General features: G+C 36.9%; 1 non-coding gene across 1 annotated transcript; it reads right to left on the bottom strand.

Moving 5' to 3' along the window:
* Positions 1-13,717: 13,717 nt before the first annotated feature.
* LOC134656684 (U6 spliceosomal RNA) lies at positions 13,718-13,828 on the bottom strand. Its single transcript, XR_010097550.1, has one exon. It is a non-coding gene; the product is annotated as a U6 spliceosomal RNA (small nuclear RNA).
* Positions 13,829-16,273: the final 2,445 nt, after the last annotated feature.

Genomic DNA, 16,273 nt, shown 5'->3' with positions numbered 1-16,273 from the left:
CTATATGGGACGCATTGCATTAAATTAAAGTAACACAAAAGTCAGAAATTGTAGTCGAAGGCCGACAGTCGCATTTCACTCGCGAAACGCCCTAAATAAAACGAGAAGGGAACGTGACGTCAAGGTCTGTGGGAGCCCATCTTGTAGTATGGACAAAACAAGAAAATTGCGTTTTTGTCGGTGAAATATTGCGTTTACGTATATAGTTGCCATACAATATTTTTTTGGATGAAATTTAAGGAATCGAACGGTACCCTTACTTTTATGAGGAAGTAAAAAAAAATAAAAAATTGAAACTTTCAGGTCCTGTATTTTTGTAATTTTTCAATATTTTATTTTAATATCCAAATTATTGTGATAAATTGCTCGTTTGATATCTATTTTAATAGATTTAGTTATAACATTCAAAATGTGTCATCATCCCAATTATGATTTCATTGATTTCGAATACTTAAGCTTGCAAGCCGTGGGTACTCCCGTAGCATAAGTACCAGACTGTGTGTTTATACATCGAGAGTTTCTGGAGAGTTGGTAAGAAGAACTATTCTGAAATTGAACATTTTACGAGGAAATAAATGAGTCTAAATTAGAAGAACTCGACTTGCTTGTTCGAGACTCTGTCCTTAAACAGACTTCGTAGTCTATCTAGTATTTATTAATTTGAGATTCGGGTATTGTAGGTTAAAAAAGACTCAAACATGTGAAATATGTTTTTAGAAAAAACTATAAGAAAAAAAACGAACTCAAAAAAAAAATCTATGGGGCAGGTCGTCCAAGTCGGCCAACCCTCCATACAAAGGACAAACATTTTTCACGTCAAAAAAACTTTCTCCACGGGTTGTCTGAATCGTAACTTATACTGGGGGGTTGACAGTTCGACTCACCAGGCGCCTGGTACGACATCGAGAACATTCAAATAACTGAGGGCCTATTATTACGAAAATAAAAAAATATTTGCCTCTTCGTCACTCTTGCATTTTCGAGAAATAGACGCCCTCTGTATGTAGGTGTTGTACATCCTAGGTACATTTAATGCGTTTCGCTTCTGGCCGCGGTCGCGCTCATTAATAGCAAATTGCTTGTTGATACAAATGCATTCTGAATACAAGTGGTGGTTTAATGTGATGTTTTTTGAAGGTGTATTGATGGTTTTAATTCAATTCAGCATCAGGTCGTCATCCTGATCACGAATTGATAGGGGAAGGCCTTACAGACAGGTAGGTACTTAAGTTCACTTTTTTGTTCTAAAGATTGGTGTACAAGTATACTTACTGCATTATTTGTGACGTTTTTAACAAAAAAAAATTATAACCAACTTGATTTCTCAGATTATTTAGAGGCAATCTAGGTTTCGCAAAACGCAATCATGATCTCTGGGGAAACCTTTGTAGGTGCCTAGGTACTTAAATAAGGATGTGGCTTTCGGCTAACGGTTATGATTATAAAGTCGCAGGCAGGATTATAAAATTGTCAGTGGATTACTCTGGGTTAGCTACAAAGCTAACCCGGAGTAAACCACTTACATTTTTTTAAAGATGGAGTGTAAACAGCTTTTAACATTGACCGTTGTTTCAATGAAATTCGATAAAACTGATAAAACGAAGTGTGTCTCTTATAATGCAGGGCCATTGTGTTACAATTCCAGCATTGTCATTTTACGCGTATCACCTCGTTTGTCACCATTGAATGCGACGTGATTTGATTTACAGAGTTCCGTAATTTCTGATGTTTAATTTTACAGACAAATATTCAAAATTTTAATGCTTTTTTAACCACTAGGTACTTTGTATTTTAACCACTTGATTTTTTTTTGGACAGGCTATTCAAACACGTACAATATTTCACTGCCCTACCATAAATAAGGAAGCACTACCTAGACCAAAGTAGTGGTTTTTCAGGGCTACCACAATAGATCATTACTTCTTGTAGGAGCGACACAGAAGGACCATAACTAAACGCGCTAATAATAAAAGTGCAACGAAAGGAAAGGAACGTACTTACGTACAAGCGGAAGCCGTTTGTGTCACCATTGTCATGGGACTCATGGGTTAGCGACAAAAGTTACGCAAATATATCTATGTAAAATGATCTACTACTGGAATTACTTATATAGTTATATAGTTTATATAACAGGACAAAACTAATTAAAGTGATAGATTGTCACTGGGTCAAGTCGACGTGATTGCCACTTAAGAATAGGGAGATGATATTCCGGAATCATAGGTATCATCATCATTAGCCAAAATCCGTCCACTGCTGAATGTGTGCCAATTTTATATTGCATTATGAAACTCTATCCTCGACTGTTCCATTTAGCCATTACCAGAAATCTATCTAAAGTCATCTAGCTAACGGTTTGCAATGAGCCACAAGCTGCTTGAGCTTACGCGGTTTCCATTACATTATAACTCACCTGCTAAATAGAACCGTTGTTGTCTGGGTCTGGGGGTTGGGGGATGGGGACACGTCATCGTCCTATCGCCACTTTAGCGGAGTATTTCTTCGGGCTATGTTGGTAACTGACATTTTTGGACCATTTTTTTATTTTGTTGTCGTTTTTTCATTTTTCTCAGATATTGATAAAATTTGGTGGATAGATAGAGTTCCCTATTCTGTACAACATAGGCGCACTTTTACTGTATGTCCTACAAAAACTTCTACTTACTGAGTTACGGAAAACGTATGTAATTTTCCGTAACTCAGTGGGACTTTTCATAATATTTTTTTGTCCCCAATTTGGATTTCGTGATTATTCCGACCAGAATAAGGAGCTTTTCAAACCTAACAATTTTTTTCAAAATCTGACAAAAAAATAAAAAATGGCCCTTTTGTGAGAGATACGGAATCCGCGAAGTATGCACTTGCGCTTGCTCCGAGCGTATTTGCATGCACGGGAGGGCGGCGGCGAAAAAATCGCACGTTTCATCCGCCATTACCATATACTCCGTAGGAATCACAACGAACGCCGACTATTGATGCACTTATAAAAATGCAGGTATTTTCTTAAACACTTCGAACACTTGAATTTTGTCAATGGAGTAGGCATGCAAGAGTTCTCACGATTTTCCTCAAAATAGCTTGTGGTATAAAATAGGTAATTTGAGACATACTTAAGTAGTATGTGTAAAGATGTAAAGACGAAAGGGGACGAAGTCACGTGATTGTTTCTCTATACAAAAGTATATTGTAGATTTTTTTTGATGTAGGTATATTAAACTACAGCCCTTCGTATATTTTTTTTTCTATTTTTTAACAACCTATTATAATAGTTTAAAAGTTTCTAAAGAGCTTTTAGAAATTTGCATCCAAATTGTTTTTTTGCTCCTAACGCCAAACTGGTACGTAGTACATACGATATATATGATAGTATCATACACTCTCCATGAAAATGAGCAGATAACATCGGCAGATATGAAAAATAATAGAAAATCGGCCTATGTTATTGAGCACTTTAGCCGTAGAGTAGGTATTATGTAGTCACTTAAGCAAACCAAATGAAAAAAAAAGGAAAGTTTGATTGCGGACAAATTGCACGATAAGGGATCGTTAGCATTGAGGATGAATTGCGATTCATCGGATCTGAATAATGAATAACAAATGAGAAAGAACAATGATGCCCTTGATGATGACCTTGTTTACAATCCCGGTGTACAATCAATCATATGCATTTTTTACATTTTTTTTATAAATGGAAGCGTGTAATTTATAATTTATCGACAATCAAATTTTCAATGTCCGAAAATATTGTCAATGTGAAAAATTCTGTCGGTCCTGTGTGGCAGAACATCAGCACAATACTTAGTTATGTAATTTGATTTACCTATTTGGTACTGTTATAGCATTATAATTAACTTAACTATTACATAATTAAGTACTTTAAGGCAATGGGTAAGTTCAACATTAAAATCTCCAGGAATAAACATTTTCTTTTTTCGTCTTGTATAACATGTAGCCATCTTTAACATCTGACATCGTAGACTTGTCTCTTCCGCGTGTATTCTCAACTTCTCCATTCTAGCAATCCGCACCCACGTAAATTCAACCCCCACTTGCCTTGCTATGTCTAACTAATCCCATTCACGCATCCCCACAAGTAATCGTATGTCCATCACGTCCCCACAAAAAGCGGTCCGTCATTCCCCTGTCCCGTAAAACCGTCATCGCGTTCACTGACCACCCGCAACTTCAGTTTGGTGTCACGTACACCCGTCTAGACGCCGTAGCTCAACGTGGAAAAATGTGTGTTTGCGCCGGATTAATGGATGACACTGTTTATGTGTTAAATGTCCTCGTACGGGCAGTAATACTAATTATCTGGAGGAAACAATGAGATGTGGGCCAGTGTAGCAAACTTTGCAATTATAATTGCGGGTTGCGACAAATTTAATGCATTTTGAACGAAGTACAGGATTAAGTGTCGGAGCGGCCTAGCTGCTCAAAAATGTCTGATTGCACTCTTCGTTAACGGAGAAGTGTTCAGATATTTGTTCGAATTGTTATGTACCAGTTACCATTATGTACCTGTTTATTTTCATATGCCATTGTAAGTTACTTGTAATTACATAAATCTTTATTAACATTAACTTAATAATATCAAGTTAATGTCATATTATGACAGTATCTACTTTTCAATAAAGGAGCCTTATACAACAACGCCCCAAGGTAACAATAAGACTACCTGTCTAGTTGCATATCATAATGTTAAAGTAAAGTACCAGGGTAGCAGGGCCAGAAGGAAGTCTTTAACGTGTGGTTACTGATTTACCTGTGACTGGAGCCGTACGGCGGCATTAGTAGTGTTTAGGGGCAATCTAGTGTACTGCGAGTGTGCGCGAATGTGCGTGGATGATGTCACAGATTACGTTACAGTAAAGAAGACATGCCATTGGTTTCTTGATGGTTATAAGTCTCTCATGGTGTGTAGAGCCAAAATCACACTAAACGCACCGCGAGATCCCATTAACTTGGTTGAAAGAGACCACCACTGTCATTCATCAGCCTTTTAGGTAAACAAGTGCGACAATCATACCTCTCAGGTTTCCTCTCTATGGTTTCCATTACTGAAGACCTAATGCTGGAATAGTAAGTATAACGGGTTATCACTGATTTTCTAGCACGATATTATTTTCTGGATTAGGAAAGTAATATTTTTGTTTTGATTAGGTATATAAAGCATTTTTGAGTTTCATTGTTGTAGATAAAGAAATTGAATACCTAAATACTCCATAAAATTGGTGCCTGTAAGGTCAAAAGACATACAATTCCGAAGAACTCTTCCAGTACAAGCTGATTCTCGAAACACAACCTCCGGTTTGGAGTCATTTGGAAGTCACACGCCTAATATGTGGTTTTGATTTTTAAATATTCCATTAAAATAAAGCGGTACTCTCTAATACGCGCCACATTAGAAACTGGAATTACACAGATCCACAAATCCACATCCATCTTCTTGAGCACAGAACATATTAAAGAGGTTAGAACGGCTATCGCGCGTAGTTAGTATCGGAACCGGTGTCGCCGCTCGTTCCTCTCCACATTTCCACATTTCTCGCGCAACGGTAGTAAAAACTTGTGTGCCTGGTGAATGGATACGCCTCCTTTAGACAGATTTGATGTCTGGCTTCTTAATCTGAACGTTATTGTGGCGCAAAAGGCATGTTTACGTTTTTCGGTCAGCGCGGGCGAGTACTAGCATGCGAGCGTTTGCTCATAACCGGCGGCGACACGTACCCTGCTCGCATCGCCATTCTACTTGTTCTGTGTTCTTGAGAGCGCACCACGCGTACAGTATCCCATACTGCGCTCGCTCGCCGCACGTAATTTATGATTGTTACGCACCATTAAATGCCCCATTGGACCTACTTAGGCCTATCTGTTAACTTTCTAAAGAACTAGGGCAGGGGTGGCCAATTGTGGTCCTGAACGTGCCATTTATTCTAAAAAAAAAAAACTGTGTCACCAATATTGTGTAAATTTGAATTACAGAAAATAATATATCAACATGCGCGAAATAATTAAATATAGGTAATCGAACATGTATTATACGTGAAACGTTATAATCGCATGCCGTTGGTTTACCATCCCTGTATTAGAGCTAACTCTCACGTTTTGTCGAAACAAAACGATTGAAGAAAAGCATCGATTGAAATGTACTCGAACCATTTGACACCAACTTGAGTCGATTAATGCATCGGTGTAATCGATACGGAGATCGTAAACGGCCAGTTTGAACGTAATCGAGAACTATTTGAATAAGGAATGGGCCTCTTTGTGACGATGCGCTTCGAACGCCGACGGAAACTGAACCAGTTGGGACATTTTGTATTTTTAAATAAGCAACGACCTTGGTAGACTTTATTTTATTGAGACATAAAACTGGATTTTTGGAATAATATTAAATTTTGAAAAAAAAAAAACTCAAATTCAATAGCGTTCTAGGTAGTTACATAAACACTTGTACCAAATGTACGAAATATGTTTAGAATACGTAAATCATAAGAGTATCTATAGTTGGTCAAGCAGATCATGTCAGTAGAAAAAGGCGGAAAATTTGAAAAATGTAGGCGCGAAGGGATATCGTCCCATAGGAAATTTGAATTTCGCGTCATTTTTTACTGACAAGATTTGGTTGATATTTAAGTAGTCCTTTAATTTTCAATTAACTATAGGCAATTAGCTAAGTCTACCCATCTATCCTGCAGTTTGGCAGAAGAAGAAAAAGTTGTGAAATTGGGTATTGCTCGTGAATCAATGATTTACTTATATATTTTAAGTTTTTATTTTTTGTCAAAAAATGGCTAAATTCATACAAAAATATTTATTATTTAACATTCAAATGGAAATCTTTGTTTGAATAAAGTAGGTACCTATCTATACATTGTAAAAACCTAGCTTTAATAGGAGTAGGTATAATAGGTATAATCATGGTATAACATTGTTGATATTCGATGGTCAATCCACTAATAAACTAATTCTTAGGAAGTTTTTAAGTATTTATGAAAAATAATTTAGGTACAAACACATTTTTCCTGTGAAGGTAATATGTTTATGTATTGTGTAATCAATAGTGGTTAAAATTATCCAACTGAATGACCCATAATGCCAGTAATTCGCGAACAATTTAAACATTTCGACAAATACTGCTCAAAGCGATATATTTTTGTAAGTAATTTTTGCATACAATAAATCTTTTGTCGGCATCAAACCATACTTTTCTTACGTGTACTTGATTTAGTCTTTGTGCAAATGGGATAAGGTTTATATTTATTGTTTTTAGCTGTATTGTCAGTTGGCGGATTATAATCGGTTGTCAGATGAGATGCGTTTGCGCCTCCGGTGACACGTGACTTTTGACTTCTTTTGTCCTGGCTGTATGTACTTCATGCTTACCGAGTCTAAAACTGAGCAAACCAGTCTAATTTGATCTTGAAACTGTAACGAAAACGCGTAAGAACTAAGATCAGTAGCTTTTTTACTGTTTTACTGTTGTAACATATATATTTTTAATGTTACAGTGGTGTGTGATATACTATACATTACGGTTTATACTTCACGTCAAGGCTTGGACTGTAAAGGAAATCGCAGGAACCGCATAGAGGCATTTTGTGTGCTATATATTGATGATATCTATCCATAGGAGTTGTTTCCAAATCGGGATGGCCAGAAACGCAAGCAGTTGCAAACTGTCAAACAACGCACAGTTGCATATCGTAACCCGGTTTTCTATACGATAGATTTGAGATTTAAATCCGATAATTATGGGAAAAGTAAGGCCGGTTTTATTTATCCTGGCTCTGGGGTATAATATTTCGACCGTATTATTAGGTAATTTTTCTTTTTGTTATTACTTTCCAAAGAGCCCTTAGTTACTTAGAAAAGCGTTTGATCAAAAGGAGATAAGTTTCTGTTTCCGTGATACGAGGTAGGTCCTACTCAAGTGCCACTGGGTTGTAAGACTTGTAAGTCTAAAAAAATTATCTATTTTGTAGAGATCCTAAACTAATCAAAACATACTTTTATTTGTTTATTTTAAGTACCTACATGTAATTTTTTTAACACTCAAGTTTACCGAAACATTTTTTTCGCGACTAAGATGGGTCGATATGGGGCCGATAATAAGTCGTTTCGTATGACCTATATATTCATCTGGCGGACTATATATAGCTAAGGGTTAAAAAGATCTGCGTTCGGTAAGCGTTTGAAATAACGCCAATGTTGTCTTGGTCATCGCAAGAATAAAGGATCAAGGTGTACAATTTTGACGCTTTCAGGGAAACTTGTCGTTTATTTGTGATGTTGAATGAAATATTGGGAACTTTTTTGTTTTGCGTTATTGTTGGGAATGGGTGTCTGTCAAAACGGAGAGTCATCGTTACTTTTTGAGTAAACAAAGAATAATATGATTGATATTACCTTTTTTTCTTCAGGTATCAAAGAGGTATCAAAGAGGTATCAGGCATTGAGTGAGGGGACATACCTACTGATTTAAACTTTGTACACGTGTACTTACCTAGTTTACCTAGTTATATGGACATATTTAAGCCCAGTCCATTTATTTATTTCAATCTAATTCTTGATTATTTTACTTTTACAGCTAATTTAAAGAAATTATTGTTGGTATAGTGTAACCCTGCAACTATCTCACCAAAATGCTTGTACATATTTCGAAACTTTATTCATGGAAATTAATCTCTTAATACTTGAACATATCTATACATATTCCCTCATCCCTCATTAACGGTATATCGACCTGTAATCAAGCTTTAAAAGAAGAGCTTGATGAGCTTGAAGATTTTGTCGTTCATTCGTTCATTTCCTCAAGAATGTAACTGTTTAGATGTCACCCAGTTCCTTCATATATTTACGTTTCTGCAAATAAAATGGTAAACTAAACCGATGAACTTTTTTATAGAAAAATAATGAGGCAAAAACTGAGTTGATTTCTAATCGTCATATTGTTTTGGAAGCCTGCTGAATAGATGCCCGAAGGTGCTAATTTCGCCTCATAAAATACATGTTGATTAAAATCTATTCTGTAAAATATTACAGTGACTATACCAAATAACTACTTTATGTTTGTATTGTTTAGTCTAAGTGTAAGTTTTATAGCAATGCCTTCTAATAAAATAAATGGTTAATGTCAATTAAGAATAAAATCTTTTGAAGTTACCAGCTGATGTTAATGAATGAAGAACAAAAGAAAGTCGTCTGCACCTCATATATTTGCAGCGCAAACGGTTACTATAATTATATCCAATATTTACGGCCATAATTAGTATTTTCGGCAACCGCAATTTGACATTCGTATCTCGAACGCGCGGATTATCGCGTCAAAACTGACGCGCCGCCGAAATTAAGTGGCGGCGGTGTAAGAAATTAAAAGTGCATGCGGTATCAAAGCAACCGCTCACCGGTACGTCAATCTTGCTGATTTTTCGTTCAGTTTCAAAATAAATGAAATAAAAAACAAGGGATACTATTAATGCCGTGTCTCTGGCCTCAGTGCGAGCTTACAACGCATCGCGCGCGCCCGCACGGTTGCCGCCATTTCCCTCGCGACACGCGTTCGAAATTTGAATTTTCAATTTCAAAAGACCATAGACCAGTTTTCTTTTTCGTGGCCGTTCTGTGAGTGACGTTGTTGTGTAGTAGTGTTGTGATAGTGTTTAAGTGTGACTCGAACGACACTTAATCTGAAGAAAAAAAACTGATATTTTTCAGAGATAGCTGAAAATCGATTTGTCAAGTTTTCCGTGAGTCAAATGATTGTTCAGGTAAGCTTCCTTAACAAACGTATTTTCTCCACGGTTATTTTGAGTCTATTGTTCTTCTAGAAAAACCGATGCATCACGTTGGATTAGTGTAAAAAATCATCTTGTTAGTGATTTAAATAAAAGTTGTCGACGCGTATCACTATCTGCCAAATTATATGCTCTATTTTAATCTACAAGCATGGGTGATAATTGCTCGTACGGCAATCAACATATATTTGACAGCGGCGTTCACCAATTTGAACTCGATTACAACGATTTAAAGTAGATTAGGTACCTACTTGTAGCTACATCTTGGGTGATGATAAAATGAATTGCAACCTATTAAGCCCAACATCACTTGATTTATTTAATTAAGATTTTCTTTTAATTTGTCTTTGAATTTGGAATGTTAATGAATTGAGTAAATGTGACCGAGCAACCGATGTAGCAAGATTAGATGGAAAGTTTTTTTTTATGAAATTCTATTTGTAACGGAAAGCATGCTGTTGGTATATTTATCGTAAAATGGCTTTATTGGTTTTATTTTGCTTCCTTCATTACCTACTTATTATTACAGCGTCATTAAAACCAAAGTATTTACCTGCAGTTGTCTATGGTTTTATAGTACTTAGGCCAAGGATAGAACTACCCTTATGACTTATGAGGGTTGCCATATGTCAGGGTTTTCGGTCCTTTGTCAGGATTGGGAACTAGGCGAGTGTCAGGATTTGTAGAGACCTCTAGCCATATTCGAATTTTAAGATACGTCAAATATTATAGATATCTATTAGACATTACCAAGATATGTCAGTGTCAAACAAGTGTCAAAAGTGACGTTTCTTCAAACAAAAACGTCACTTTTGACACTTGTTTGACACTGACATATCTTGGTGATGTCTAATAGATATCTAATATAATAGATATCTAAATCCGAATCGGGCCCCTCGGCTGACCACTAGTAGCTAGCTAGGTAAAAGTTTGGCGTTGGGCAGAGGAAAAAGACATTTTGTATGCTTTACCTACAGCTTGGTGGCGGGTTAAGGCGTTTCCGAACCGGTTAATCGTGGACGATTTTTAGGGTATTGGCTGGACTTTTATCAGGAAATTTATCACATGACAGCGCTACTTATGACAGTTCTGTCACTAGAGCAAAGGGATAGGTATAACTGTACTCTCTATATTATTTTTGCTAGTTCCACCTATTATACCATTATTGGTGGGAGGAGTGGTGTTACTGGCAAACTTCACTAAGTACCTAAACTATAGTTTTGGCCATCTAAGTTAAAGTAAAAATCGTAACTTATTTAGCCTATTTTTTTAAATCAAACTGAGTTCATTTTTGCCGCGTGTCAAATAGCTGTATAGTTTATTGACTGGCGTTCTTACTAGCTAGGTTTATCGAACAGCCTAGCAAGACCATTTAGATTTCTAATAGTATCAAATGTCTAATGGCTTCTGTAGTTGACTTAACCTTAATTATTGCTTGACAGTGTTTGTGAATTACAAGCTTGTAAACATTTCTAATAACTTATGCTGTTTTAACATACGCAAATAAAAAAAAGTTCATCGTTCACAACCGACAATTTAGACAAGGTAAGACGGACGGTTACGGTTAGCTACGGAACCCAGCACTGAGCATGGCTTGACATGCTCTTGGTCAGGTTTTAGGGTTCCGTACCCCAAAAGGAAAAAACGAAACCCTTATAGGATCACTCATGCATCTGTCTGTCTGTTTGTCTGTCTTGACTATTCCCCCCCGAAACTACTTACTTACCTCCAAAACTACTGGGTCTAAAATTTTGAAAAAAAAAAACAAAATAGTTATTTACCTATAGATGACAGGAGGGCAGTCAACGTTAATCGGACTTAATCGTCGGAACCCTCGGAACGGGAGTCCTACTCGCACTTGGCCGTTTTTTTTCCATTCGTTTGGCATTTATCGATTTACGAGTCGACAGGAAACAGTAGGTAGCCGTCCATCCTGTGCCATTTATGCCAAACAATAATAGTTTGTTAGTAAAGACAGTTAGCATACACTTTCTATGAAGTATAGTCAACGTCAAAACTGTCTAATCTAATGTCTTATTTTTATTATTGTCAGTGACGTGACAATATTACTGTGCCAAATTAATTAAATTGATAAGGCAGTTAAAAAAGGCAGTTTTAGGAAATGTTTCTGCAAAACTTTAACGGTACATTTATTATTATTAGTTGTGCACATACGCTAAAGAAAAAGTGACGAAACCCACCGGTGGCGTAAGCGGAAATCGAACCCGTGCCTTCAGCTTACGAGCCTAATGTCCTGACCACTAGACCACCCGGCCTCGGCGGTACCCCTCCCAAATTCTCAGCACCATATCTCTCGCTATATCGTAACCAAGTATTAAAGGATTCGTATAGGAGGTGCAAGCACACACTGCTCGCCTTTAGTGTAAGGCCCGAGTGGACGCTCGAGTTGAGTGTGCAGCGGGGCGGGGCGTGCGGCGTGCATGTTAAACAAATACAAACGTATAGGAGCGGCCTTAGTGCACGCTGCTCAAATCACTTGGGAGCTCGACGCCACGCTGCACGCCCCGCCGAACGCTCCGCTTTGAGCGTCCACTCAGGCCTTACACTTAGAGTTCATCAAAGGCGTCCAGCCTTTCAAAGATAGCATACACCAGAGAATTTGGGACGGGTACCGCCGTGGCCGGGTGGTCTAGTGGTCAGGACGTTAGCCGCGTAAGTTGAAGACGCGGATTCGATTCCCGCCTTGGCCACTGGTCAGTCACTTAGTCACTTTTTCTTATTTTATTTAAATTTACTTAAAAGTAGGTTTCTATTACTATTCATCCATCCATCCATGGGTGACGGTGACCGCTTCCCATCGTGTTCAGATTACTGTAAATATAACTGCCCCAAAAGACTTTTCATCGCGACTGTGCAAGTAAACCTCTTAATTGTTTGCGCGAGGAAATAGCTAAAGAGAACTGGAAAATGAATCTGCGTTTACTTTACGCATACTCGTCAGTGATGAGGCGGCATTCGACTTCATTAGTGATAGCCGTCATTATAGTAAGCTTTTAATTTACGTTATGGTAAACATTGATATAAATGACACGTGTACAGTCAGCATCAAATAGACAGTGACGGCCAAAGTGGCCAAAATTCTCGAGACACAGGTACTGAGTACGGTTAGCATAGAAATAAGGATGTGTTCCGATATATTTGATCACTTTGGCAGTCACTATTTATTTGATGCTGACTGTACCTAAAAAAAATTGTCACATCACGGTCTGGGGCATATTCCAGTCGTCAGAATGTATCATATCATATTACATCGAATCATTTCAATAGACCATGCAGCGTCGTTTGGTAGTTACCCTAATGTTGAATTTGCTATCACCACTGGCTGTCACTAAATTTACAAATTTTGCTAATTTTGGAACGTAAAGAAAAAAAGGAAAGAAATAAAAGTTGTTTGAAAGAGATCGCTTTCTAGCAATAATAATTGCTAGAATTTTACTTTAAATCAATTGTGTTTTTGTGCACAATTGCAGTCTACAAGACTATTTTAAAACCTAATTAAAAACTTTATATTACTTATACCGATAGTAATTTTCCTTAACATCTACATTGCAGGCTTTAAAAATAGTTCAAACCCAATATTATAACTACAACTACCTAGTTAACCAGGAGTTTATTTAACTTACCGCAAACCAGTTCTAAGAGCCGGCGCCGCGATAATCGTATAATTACCGTTAAGATCAGCTGATAATCGAAACGATTACTAGTCCATTATGTATTCGATGGATGAGATAGCAGGATCAAGTGGTTTACTTTGTGTTTTGAAAACTGGTGACATGAGGTTGAGCATTTGTGTTCTTCTTCTTCTTCTTTTATTTGATGGCGGTCTGGCCAAACAAGTTGGCACAAATTTGCCAATGTCAAGTATAAAATACTGCGATCTGCACCTGAGAACCGAGAAAAATGTGGAACGCTTCACAATTTTGCGTGTCATCCTTGCGCAGGGGCCATGCTAATCTTCTCTGTATAGGTAATTCCAATTTTAGTATATGTACTGCCGAAGCAAGTACATTTGTGTTGAATAACGGTACGAGGATATTGTTTCGATATCTTGACAGATACAATATCATTCAGTTTTATATAACAGTCACGCAATAACAGGTTTTTAATACCTAATTGTGTAAGGTTTTGGATACTTTTTTATGACGACAAAATATATGTTTATTTATGTCACAATGCGGTATTTCCCTGTCCTAAGAAAAACAGTTGCACGTTTGTTTTATTGTGAAACTATTAACAAAGAATTGCCTATTTACGATATATTAGAAAGTATACCGATTATTTTACAAGGTACAATACTACAATATTATTGACAGATTATAGTGCTAAAGTAGAAAATGAAAAAGTTTAAACTGAATATTCCTGATATAGTTCACATATAGATCCTTTTATAGTTATTATCCTAATATAGTTTACAAAGTCTTCTGGGTCCCTCCGACAAAAGATGTGCCATAACATAACGAATAGTAAAATGAACGTAAAGTTATATCTACAAAAATTGTATTACATATGTATAGATATGTATATACCCATAATTATTGATTAACAGATCCTCCTATTTAATCCTGCGAGTTTGTTGGTAAGATGGTTCGGAACAGTAAAGACAATACAGACTTAAAAATAAATTACTAGCCGGCTAGCCGCATAAGGAAGCTATAACATACTAAAATGTCATGTTAATCCCAAGGGATCTATACACTGTGGGAGGCGCAGGTCTACAATATTACTACTTGCACTTTAAACATACCGTATGTCGTTAGCAATAAAGTTGCTATTTATTTGTCGAAGCACCGCGTGAAGTTGTTAAAATAAATAGTGTTTTTTATGAGGATGGGGCATTGACTTTGTATTAGATGGGAGTATATGAAAGTGACAAGATGGGTTGTAAAATATAGCAAATAATTAGCAGAAAAGTAATTTCAAACGCCATGGCTAGGTTAGGCTAGGCTTTACAGAAAACGAAAGCTCTTATACAACCTTCTTACAAATAAATATGCAGACCTGCTAGCATGAGTTGCGTTCTTGCGCGCGACTCCATACATCTAGCGCGACTTCAAGTATGGTAGCGCGAGTACGCAACTCTCGCTAGCCGGTCAAACGTTTTACCTCGTGATCAACGCGAAAAAATTATGATTTACATTATGTACAGTCAGCAGCAATAGTTGCTAAGCAGGCGAGGTGTTCAAAATAATCTTGACGTGACTTTATTGTTAAGAGAATAAGAGCGCGTCAAGGTAATTATGAACACCTCGCCCGCTTAGCAACTTCTGCTGCTGACTGTACGTCATACATCATTTTAGTGGTTTATAAATAAGTTTGAATAAGCACGTATATAATTATAAAAATACTAGTGTATATTTTTTTGCCAGCCATACTTTGCTATGAAAACTGAACGTTGATAACGATCACTAAATAACTCATAAATGGTTGCTTAAATCTGTCAATCAACTAGTCAATATATCAAAGTTATTGTTAAAATGTAGAAGCGATTGCAAGGGCTAACTAGCGAATAGAGGTATTTTAATTAGGCCCAATATTTATAGTAAAATAATAAATTATATATTTGTGCAATTCAAATAGCAAAACAATAATTAATTTATTACGTGATTAACTGTATAAAGCTGGAATGTCTAATTGCTTAATTTCAAAATATATTTGTTAGGTATTTATTGAACGGTGGCTGGGGTCAGGGCCGGATTAAGCATGTCGGGGCCCCTAGGCAGTGCAATGCTCGGGGCCCCCTTAGGCCCTTACAGTCAATTCTGCATACATAATGTTCATTTTTCAGTTCAGGGAAGTAATTTTGTGGTTTTAATTTCAACCTTCAGGTGTCGGTTGAGCCGATCCGAACATGCCGAGCGATGTCTTTTTCGCTCTTATTGCGTGGACATAAAGCTTTTTTCTATCAGTTTTTGCCGATTCCTTTTTGCGTCAAGTGTGGGGAGAGCCCTTTTTTAGGGTTCCGTAGCCAAATGGCAAAAAACGGAACCCTTATAGATTCGTCATGTCTGTCTGTCTGTCTGTCCGTCTGTCTGTCCGTCCGTATGTCACAGCCACTTTTCTCCGAAACTATAAGAACTATACTGTTGAAACTTGGTAAGTAGATGTATTCTGTAAACTGCATTAAGATTTTCACACAAAAATAGAAAAAAAACAATAAATTTTTGGGGTTCCCCATACTTCGAACTCACAGTGTGTAATTTTGGCCCGGATGCGGCCAAGTGGAGTTTATATGTTTATTCGAAAGAGCTTGATATGGCCAACAACTGATAAAAAATCCGACAGTAAATTTCTGTATACTTTTGTAGTAATATTTTTTTTTGTGAAAGGTCAACGACCTTAAGGTAAAATAATAAGTTTTTTTTCTCCTAAAATATAATTGTTTCTATTATTGTTAGTACCTTATGTAACGTAACAATGCATTATCTATTCGTATAAAAAAAATAGGAAATGTA

This window comes from Cydia amplana, chromosome 18, assembly GCF_948474715.1.
Source record: "Cydia amplana chromosome 18, ilCydAmpl1.1, whole genome shotgun sequence".
Lineage (NCBI taxonomy): Eukaryota > Metazoa > Arthropoda > Insecta > Lepidoptera > Tortricidae > Cydia > Cydia amplana.
The sequence above is the reverse complement of the archived record's forward strand: the minus strand, read 5'-3'. Positions and strand labels throughout refer to the sequence as shown.